General features: G+C 46.9%; 1 long non-coding RNA gene across 1 annotated transcript; it reads right to left on the reverse strand.

Annotated features, from left to right (window-relative positions):
* Positions 1-309: 309 nt before the first annotated feature.
* On the reverse strand, positions 310-1,602 carry LOC116526440. The gene is made up of 2 exons (XR_004258158.1): positions 1,057-1,602; positions 310-437 (listed from the first exon to the last, which is right to left on the reverse strand). It is a non-coding gene; the product is annotated as an uncharacterized LOC116526440 (long non-coding RNA).
* Positions 1,603-9,344: the final 7,742 nt, after the last annotated feature.

Genomic DNA, 9,344 nt, shown 5'->3' on the forward strand with positions numbered 1-9,344 from the left:
CCGTCTCAAAAAAAAATACAAGAATTAGCTGGGCGTGGTGTCATGTACCTGTAGTCCCAGCTACTCAGGAGGCTGAGGCAGGAGAATCGCTTGAATCCAGGAGGCAGAGGTTGTAGTGAGCTGAGATTGAGCCATTGCACTCCAGCCTGGATGATAGAACGAGACTCCATCTCAAAAAAAGGAAATCTGAATCAGTGCTAATCAACAGCACTTGTGCAGCTGTCAAATGGTCTATATCTGCACTGTCCAGCATGGTAAACTTCAGCCACACAGGACTGTCAGGCATTTGAACTCATTGCTAGTGTAACCTAGGGAGTAAACTTTAAAATTTATTTAATTTTAACTAATTTACACATCAGTAGCCACAAGGGGCATAATAGCTACTGTCTTGGATAGCACTGCTCTAGAAAATTACCAAACGTCTCGTGGCTTCACATCTGAAAAATAGGGAATAATAAGGGTTATTTCACGGGATATTGTCAGGATTAGACATAAAGTATAGAAAGTTCCTGGTTCCCACAAAGCACTCAATAAAATGCTGCTTGCTTATTAACATCAGCCTGATACTTAAAAAAAAAAAATTGGAAAACAAATGTTCAGAAGCACCCTGCCACAGAAGCTAAAAACTCGGAGCCATTCCAGAGCAACTCAGAAAATATTCCTTAATTGTAGAAGTTCAATTGCAGCAGGAGGTTATCAGTTACAAGGGCTGTATTTCATTACAGAGCCAGCCGCAGCTCAATAAATTAAGCAATCACTCAGAATAACATGTTGCTTTAATCCCCTCTCTTGGAGCGGTTCCAAGTTGCTTGGTTTTATATGCGCTAGGCCCTGAAAGGCAACTCATACTGGGCTCATTTCTCTCCCCTCAATTCATCAGCCCTGCTCTGGAAACATCTTTGCATCTCCCAACTGGCAGGAGAGAGGATTCCAAGCCAAGCAGCCCTCCTTTTATCAAAACTGGAGTCTTTTCCATCCTCTGGCCTTGACACGTTCCACGTTTCGTTTGCTAAAATTACTGGCAGGTTTATCTGCAATGAAAAAAAAAAAAGACACCTCTTAGCAGCCCAGTTCTGGGCATGTAGAGCTAATTCTCGGCGGCTTTTCCATTCTCGTCTTTTCTCTAGTGGTTTATAATCTCACAGTAGAATGTTGTTTCCCCTGGAAACTTGGCACGGGAGGTGTCAGCCTGGGAACATATTTGTTTGTGTAAATTAAAATAAGAATATGTTTTGGCCGTATTTAAGTTCTAACTGCACTAAAGAAATAAATACTGACTTGCAAAACGCTTCTCGCTGCTGCACGGTTCTGGCTCACCTCCCCAAACTCTGCCTTTGTTAATAAAACCCACACTAACAAGAGCTCTAAATAACTTATCTGCTCAGACAGCTACAGGGACAACCTCAGAGCCCATGTCCGCCCTGACCCAGGCCCACATCGAAAATCCACTTACCTCATTTGGGATTTGCTTCTCCTGACGCACTGAATTCTTGCTGGGGTAGAAAAGGGTATAAGAAACAGCACCCTTACAGGCGTAGGGTTTTTTTGTTTTTTGGGGGGAGGATAGGGTTTTACTTTGTCACCCAGGCTGAGGTGTAGTGGTGCAATCACAGCTCACTGCAGCCTTGACCTCCCGGGCTCAAGCAATCCTCCTGCCTCAGCCCCCCAGGTAGCTGGCACTACAGGCGTGTGTCACGATGCCTGGCTAATTTTTTTATTTTTTGTAGAGACAGGGTTTTGCCATGTTGCTCAGGCTGGTCTTGAACTCCTGACCTCAAGCCATCTTCCCACCTCAGCCTCTCAAAGTGCTGGGATTACAGGCGTGAACCACTGAGCCCTGCCTCTACAGGTATACCCTTGATGTGCCTGTGAATGATAACCTTTTGAAGGCCCTGGGCAATAGCTGTAGAAATTTAAAATGCACACCTCTTGGCTGGGGGTGGGGGCTCACACCTGTAATCCCAGCACTTTGGGAGGCTGAGGCAGGAGGATGGCTTGAGCCCAGGAGTTCAAGGCCAGCCCAAGCAACACAGTGAAAGCCAGTCTCTACTTAAAAAATATAAAAAAAATTAGCTGGATGTAGTGGCGCATGCCTATAGACCCAGCTATTTAGAAGGCTGAGGCAGGAGGATGGCTTGAGCCCAGGAAGTGGAGGTTGCAGTGAGCGGACATCACTCTAGCCTGGGTAATAGACAGAAATTGTCTCAAAAAAAAAAAAACTTCCTCTGACCGAGAAATTCCACTTCTAGGAATTTATCCTACAAGTATTCTTGGCCACATGCCAAAGACTATAGATGTTATAAGGGCAAAATCCTCGAGTTAACTGAAATGTTGGCCAGGAGAAGACAGGTTAAGTATGATGCGATGCTGGAAGTCATTAGGAAGAATGAGGTGGTCCGAGAGCTGTCGGGATATATTATAGCACCCCCAACTTTCTTACCAATATGAGCCAAGAAAAGTGCATGCTTTCAAAATTTATGAAGATCGTGCAAACTGCCCTCAGTGGTCACGTCTTATAAAGTAAGGTTAGAGTTAAAGAAAAATTGCAGGGCAAACGTGGTGGCTCAAGCCTTTAGTCCCAGCACTTTGGGAAGATGAGGTGGGAAGACTGCTTGAGGCCAGGAGTTCGAGACTACCTGGGAAATATAGTGAGGCCCTGTCTCTACAAATAACATTAATAATAAAAAGAATTAAACAAAAGCGGTGGCATGAGCCTGCAGTCCCAGCTACTCTGGAGGCTGAGGTGGGACTATTGCTTGAGTCCAGGAGTTCATGGCTGCAGTGAGCTATGATCACACCACTGTACTCCAGCCTGGGTGACAGAGTGAGACCATGTCTCTAAACAAAATGAATAATTAAAACAGGCAAATCGCCCCTTTATTTCCACCTTATTCTCTTTTGTATTTTTTTTTTTTTTACTATAGGCACAGTTGCATTTTAAAAATTTGGGATAAAGAACACACAATGGTGTTTTAAAAATCATTTCCACACTGTGAGCTGCAGTAGTAATCATACCACAATAATATTCTCTGTATTACATGCCTGCTGGGACAATGGAGTGGGGGCGGGTGGTGGTGGTGAGAATCTTTGCTTTTCTGATTTCTTTATGTAGATAACCTGCAGTGGGCTAAATGGCTGTCCCCAGGGAGATCATAAGTATGTCTACTTTCAAATTGAATCGCTGGGAAAAGACTGATTAAGGATCTTGAGAGGAGGCATTTGTTCTGGATTATCCAGATAGGAACGAAATGAAATCCATGTATCCTTATAAGAGAGAAGCAGAGACCAGGACAGAGAGAAGAGGGAGGTGAGAAGATAGAGGCAGAGACTAGAGTGATGCAGCCACAAGCCAAGGAATGCTAGAGCCACCAGAAGGTGGAAGAGACAAGACATCTTCCCTACTGTGCCTGAAGGGAGTGTAGCCTGCTAGATTTCCAAGTTCTGGCCACTAGAACTTTTTTTTTTTTTTTTTTTTTTGAGACTGAGTTTCGCTCTTGTTGCCCAGGCTGGAGTGCAATGGCGTGATCTCGGCTCACTGCAACCTCCGCCTCCTGGGTTCAGGCAATTCTCTTGCCTCAGCCTCCTAAGTAGCTGGGACTACAGGCACGTGCCACCATGCCCAGCTAATTTTTTATATTTTTAGTAGAGATGGGGTTTCTCCATGTTGACCAGGATGGTCTCCATCTCTTGACCTTGTGATCCACCTGCCTTAGCCTCCCAAAGTGCTGGGATTACAGGCGTGAGCCACTGCGCCTGGCTGGCCACTAGAACTTTTAAATAAATCTGTTGTGTGAAGCCCTGTGGTCTGTGATAATTTGTTATAGCAGCCCCAGGAAAAAGATACAACCATAGTTTCCTTATACCTATTAGAAGCAGCATGAAATGCACAGGTATTTGAGAAAACAACTTTGGTAGACCTGTGTGTGTTGGCAAACACAAAGAATCCATTCCACAGATATTCATTGAGCATCTGTTAGGTGACAGGCACAGTTCTAGGTGCTGAGGATACAGCCAGCAAAGAACACAAGATGCTTGCCCGCCTGGAGCTGACATTTCAATGACATAAAAGTAAACAACGTAGATGGAACACAGAGGAGGGTAGATGGGGGTTGAAAGTGCTAGAGAGTGTGAGAAGCCAGGAAAGAGGGACGGGGGTTTCCAGGAAGGGGTACTGGAGTAGAGGCTTGAAGAAGGTGAGGGCATGAGGGATGTGTCTCCCTGAGGGAAAAAGGTAAATAGGGGCTGGTCATGGTGGCTCATGCCTGTAATCCCAGCACTTTTGGGAGGCCAAGGCAGGTGGATCACTTGAAGTCAGGAGTTCGAGACCAGACTGATCAACATGGTGAAACCTGCCTCTATTAAAAAAGAAAAAGAAAAAAGTACAAAGTTACCCGGGTGTGGTGGCACATGCCTGTAATCCCAGCTACTTGGGAGGCTGAGGTAGGAAAATTGCTTGAACCCAGGAGACGGGGATTGCAGTGGGCCGACATGGCGCCATTGTACTCCAGCCTGGGTGACGAGCGAAACTCCATCTCAGAAAAAGAAAAACGAAAACAGGTAGGCAGAGGGAACAAATACGGAACTTGAGCCTATGAGTGACAGATTGGTTGGACCAGAAAAAATAGGAAAGAACTCCTTTTCTCCTTCCTCCCCTGCCTCCCTCCGATACTTGTGACCTGCCTGGTGTGTACCAGGGCCTGGGGTACAGAGATGAATGAGGCCTCATCCTCAAGCTCAATGTCTCCCCTAGTAGGGGGACAGTCATAAACAGATCATTACAAATTAAATGTGGTAGGCGTCACAGCAGAGGCCAGGGCAGGCTGCACACGCGGGCTAGAGTGGGAAGGTGCGCGGGGTTGGGGTTAAGGTGGGGGAGGTGGGAGTAAAATGACTAGAGCAGGACTTGAAATCCTGGCTGGAAATTAATGGGAGGCGCAGTGGTGAACATGCAGATGGGTCTGGGATTCTTTTAAGTATGGCTGGCGCATCGAGTTCTGAGAATGACCTGTCATCTTCGCTTCTATGCAATCCACGGAAAGGAAAACAGTCCCCAAGTCCCGAATTGGGACACCGTGGGTTGCAAACAACAGATACTGAAGTTGATCTGAATAAGGTAGAATGAGGGATTTTATTCACTGTGTAGCTACTATGAGGATAGGGAAGAGGTTGTGTGTTGCTCTCTGGGATCCAAGGACTGGAAGTTCTGGGTTGTCTTCCTGCCCTATTCCCCCTCACCTCATCGCTCACTTCTCCTTTTCTCTGCTTATTGACCTTAGTGTCTGAGGCCACTGGTAGTTCCAGGTCCACCTCTTTAAGGCCTGAATGCCAAAGAGGAGGAGAGAGAAAAAGAAACACCCTCCCTACAAGCTCTGCAGACAATCCTGAATTTGCCCTGCTTGGGTCACATGACCACACCTGGAGCAATCACTGTGTCCCGGCTCAGAAGTGGGCTGCTGTGATTGGTCATGCTGAGTCACAGGACTATGTACCAATTACTATAGCAGAGGAACAAGTACTGTGGGCGGCCATTTTTGGCCACCTTCCCATGGCATGGTGGGTCTGTTACCAGAAGTGGGAGAGAGTGTGTTGGCAGGAACAAAAAGCCACCTGCCTCCCCCAGGGCCTTCTGACTGTGTTACTGCTACATTCATTCTGCTGGGAATTGTCTCAATCTTGAGCCAGACTCTGCTTTAAGATCCCACTCTGGTTGTCTAACAAACCCCAAAGCTACCAGCCAAGATTTACCCAGACTTGTTGCTGTAGTTCTTTTTTGTCATTGTCATTACGCGATTTTGATCAGATTCACAATGTTTTTGCGTCACTGGTTTATGATTGCCTCTGCCCATAAGCGTCGGAACCTCATCTGTCTTTTGAATATGATACAGCTAGCTCATGCTCCGTCCCCAGCGCCTATGTACAGTAGGTAGGCAAGTAGTGAAATGAATGAACATCCCGCAGAGAGCGGGAGAAGCTGCAGAATTCGCATCTGTTCTCCATGAGTCCCTTTCCGCCTCCCTCTCCACACCTTTCCTAGTTACCCTGTACTACATGACAAGGCTCTGTTGGTGTAAGTGCACCTTGGATCCTATTCATGTAAGTCCCTGGATGTCAACCCAACACACACTGGAGGTTCCGAATCTCTGGGTGTTTGAGTAAACATGATCCTTTGGCAAGGATAATGGAGTTCTGTCTGAGCTCAGATGGACTGGGCACCATGACTGCTTGGCAGTGTCTCCCATGGCCACCTGCCATGTTAGGCATCCCTGGTCCTGCTCTGTGTTGTTTGCTAAACAGGGGGACCTCTGTTTTGTTGTTGTTGTTTTCTCAGAAGGAGTGTCACTCTGTCGCCCAGGCTGGAGTACAGTGGCACTATTCCGGCTCACTGTAACCTCCACCTCCTGGGTTCAAGCTGTTCTCCTGCTTCAGTCTCCTGAATAGCTGGGATTGCAGGTGTGTGCCACCACACCCCTTTTTGTATTTTTAGTAGAGATGATGTTTCACCATGTTGGCCAGGCTGGTCTCGAACTCCTGACCTCAGGTGATCCACCTGCCTCGGCCTCCCAAAGTGTTGGGATTACAGGTGTGAGCCACCGCGCCCAGCTGGGACCTCTGTTTTTAAGACTGCAGCCCCGCCATCTGCTGGGATATCGGAGTACACTCAGAATCCAGGACAAAAATGGTGTGGCCAAATAAAACGACTGTGGGCTCTTAGGGAAGAAGGCTTAAGACACATGGTGTGTTCTTTTTTTTAAGTGCTCATGACCCACATGTCAGGTGGGGTCATCTTATTTTGGAGATTCAAATGAAATGGGCTTGAATCTTGTCCCATGTACCAGGGGAGACCCAACTGTCCTTGGAATCTTTCCAGGGATTGGAGGTGCATCTGTCTCACCCATACACCTAAGGCTCTAAATTCCTGCATCCTTTGAATCAGTTCTGCTTGGGCACTTTTTGCTAGCCCCAGGAGAAGGCTGGCCATCAAAGGCATGGAGCCTGTGCAGTGACACAAGCCCGCGTTGTTACCATCTTCAACTTTAAAATAAATTTTTGAACAAAGGGCTTCCCATTTTCATTTTGTCCTGGGTCCTGCAAATAAGGTGGCCAGTCCTGCCACACTCAGGGACTGTTCCTTCCTATCCCACCTTGATTCTGCCCCAATTCCTCATTCTCCCCAAATCCCATCCCACACGAGGATGTGGGTGTAGGAGGCCCGGAAGGTTTGGGACAAAAGAAAATGTTGACCTTTCAGCCAAAGACACAACATCAATTGCAATGCTTGCGCTGCCTCTAAAAACATCACAGGCAAAAGGCTGAGAACTGGATGATGGGTACTGGGTGCTGGTTACGTACCACAAACTACTTTCAGGTATGGTGGGAAATTTCCATAATACAAAGTTGTGGGGTTTTATTTGTTTATTTATTTAGAGACAGGGTTTGGCTCTGTTGCCCAGGCTAAAGTACAGTGATGTGATTATACCTCACTGTAGCCCCAACCTCCTGGGTTCAAGTGATCCTCTCTCTCGCCTTGGCGTCGCAAAGTGTTGGGATTACAGATGTGAGCCATGGCTCACAATTTAAACTCTATAATACAAACTTTAAAAAGGCAATTAAGACCAGGCATAGTGGCTTGTGCCTGTGGTCCCAGCTACTCAGGAGGCTGAGGTGGGCAGATGGCTTGAGCCCAGCAGTTCAAGGTTGTGGTGAGCTGTGACTGCGCCACTGCACTCCAGCCTCAGTGACAGAGCCAGATCCTGTTTCAAGAAAAGAAAAAAATAAATAAAAAGGCAATATATTAAGACTGGCCTCTGGCAGTTCCTCAAAATGTTAGGTTTGTCTTATGGCCTAGCAATTCTACTCTGACCTATATGCCCAAGAGAAATGAAAGCACATGTTAACACAGAGATTTACACATGCATGTTCATTGCTGCATTATTCATAGCAGCCAATAAGTGTCAGCAGCCCATACGTCCATCACTGACAGTGGGTAAACAAAATGGTGGTCTATCCATAAGACAGAATATGATTCATCTGTAAGAAAGAATGAAGTTCTGAGCCGTACTACAGCGTGGCTGAACCTTGAGAATGTTGTAGTAAGTAAAAGGATCCAGTTGCAAAGGACCACATAATTGTGTGATTCTTTTTATAGGAATTGTGCAGAATAAACAAATTCATAGGGGCAGAAAGTAGATTCGTGATTGCTCGGGGTTGGAGGCATTGGAGGATTAGGGTGCAGGAGGGTTCTGGGTTTCTTTTCTTTTGAGATGAGTCTCGCTCTGTCACCCAGGCTGGAGTACTGTGGCACAATCTGGGCTCACGGCACCCTCCGCCTCCCAGGTTCAAGCCATTCTCCTGCCTCAGCCTTCTGAGTAGCTGGGATTACAAGTGCACACCACCATGCCCGGCTAATTTTTGTACTTTTCGTAGAGATGGCGTTTTGCCATCTTGACCAGGCTGATCTCAAACTCCTGACCTCTGATGATCCAGCTGCCTCAGCCTCTCAAAGTGCTGGGATTACAGGCCTGAGCCACCGTGCCCGGCCCAGGGTTTCTTTTTGAGTTGATGGTGTTCTAACATTGATTATGATGATGGTTGCACAACTCTGTGTATACACTCAAAGACACTGAATCGTACGCATTAAATGAATAATCTCTCAATAAAGCTGCTTTAAAAAAAAGGTCACACCTCTTCTCTGACACTCCTGCTAGGAACCCTTTGCCTCCAGCTCCCTGCCCTCTTGGGAAATCCCCTCTCTCTCTCCTCCACCCTCTTCCTACACACACACACACACACACACACACACACACACACACACACACACCCCTGCCATTCTGTCTTCAGCTATTTTCAGCCGGGCATGGTGGCTTATGCCTGCAGTTCCAGCACTTTGGGACGCTGATGTAGGAGGATCACTTGAAGCCAGGAGTTCAACACCAGCCTAGCAACGTAGTGAGACCCCCATCTCTACAAAAGAATAAAAAAAATTAGGCACGAGTGATGTTCACCTGTAGTCCCAGCTGCTCAGGCAACTGAAGTGGGAGGATCAGTTGGACCCAGGAGTTTGAGGCTGCATTGAGCTATAATGGCACCAGTGTACTCCAGCCTGGGCAACAGAGCAAGACCCTGATTCTTTTTCTTTTTCTTAGAGATGGGATTTCTCCATGTTGCTCAGGTTGGTTTTGAACTCCCAACCTCAGGTGATCCACCCACCTCAGCCTCCCAAAGTACTGGGATCACAGGCATGAGCCACCAAGCCCGCTGAACCTGATTCTTTAAAAATAGATGTATTTTTATTCTCACTTCCAAGAAGTGGCTTCCACAGGCAACGTGGACCATTGAGGTATTTT

Source organism: Sapajus apella, unplaced genomic scaffold (genome assembly GCF_009761245.1).
Source record: "Sapajus apella isolate SASKATOON/1434 unplaced genomic scaffold, GSC_monkey_1.0 scaffold51, whole genome shotgun sequence".
Taxonomy (NCBI): Eukaryota; Metazoa; Chordata; class Mammalia; order Primates; family Cebidae; genus Sapajus; species Sapajus apella.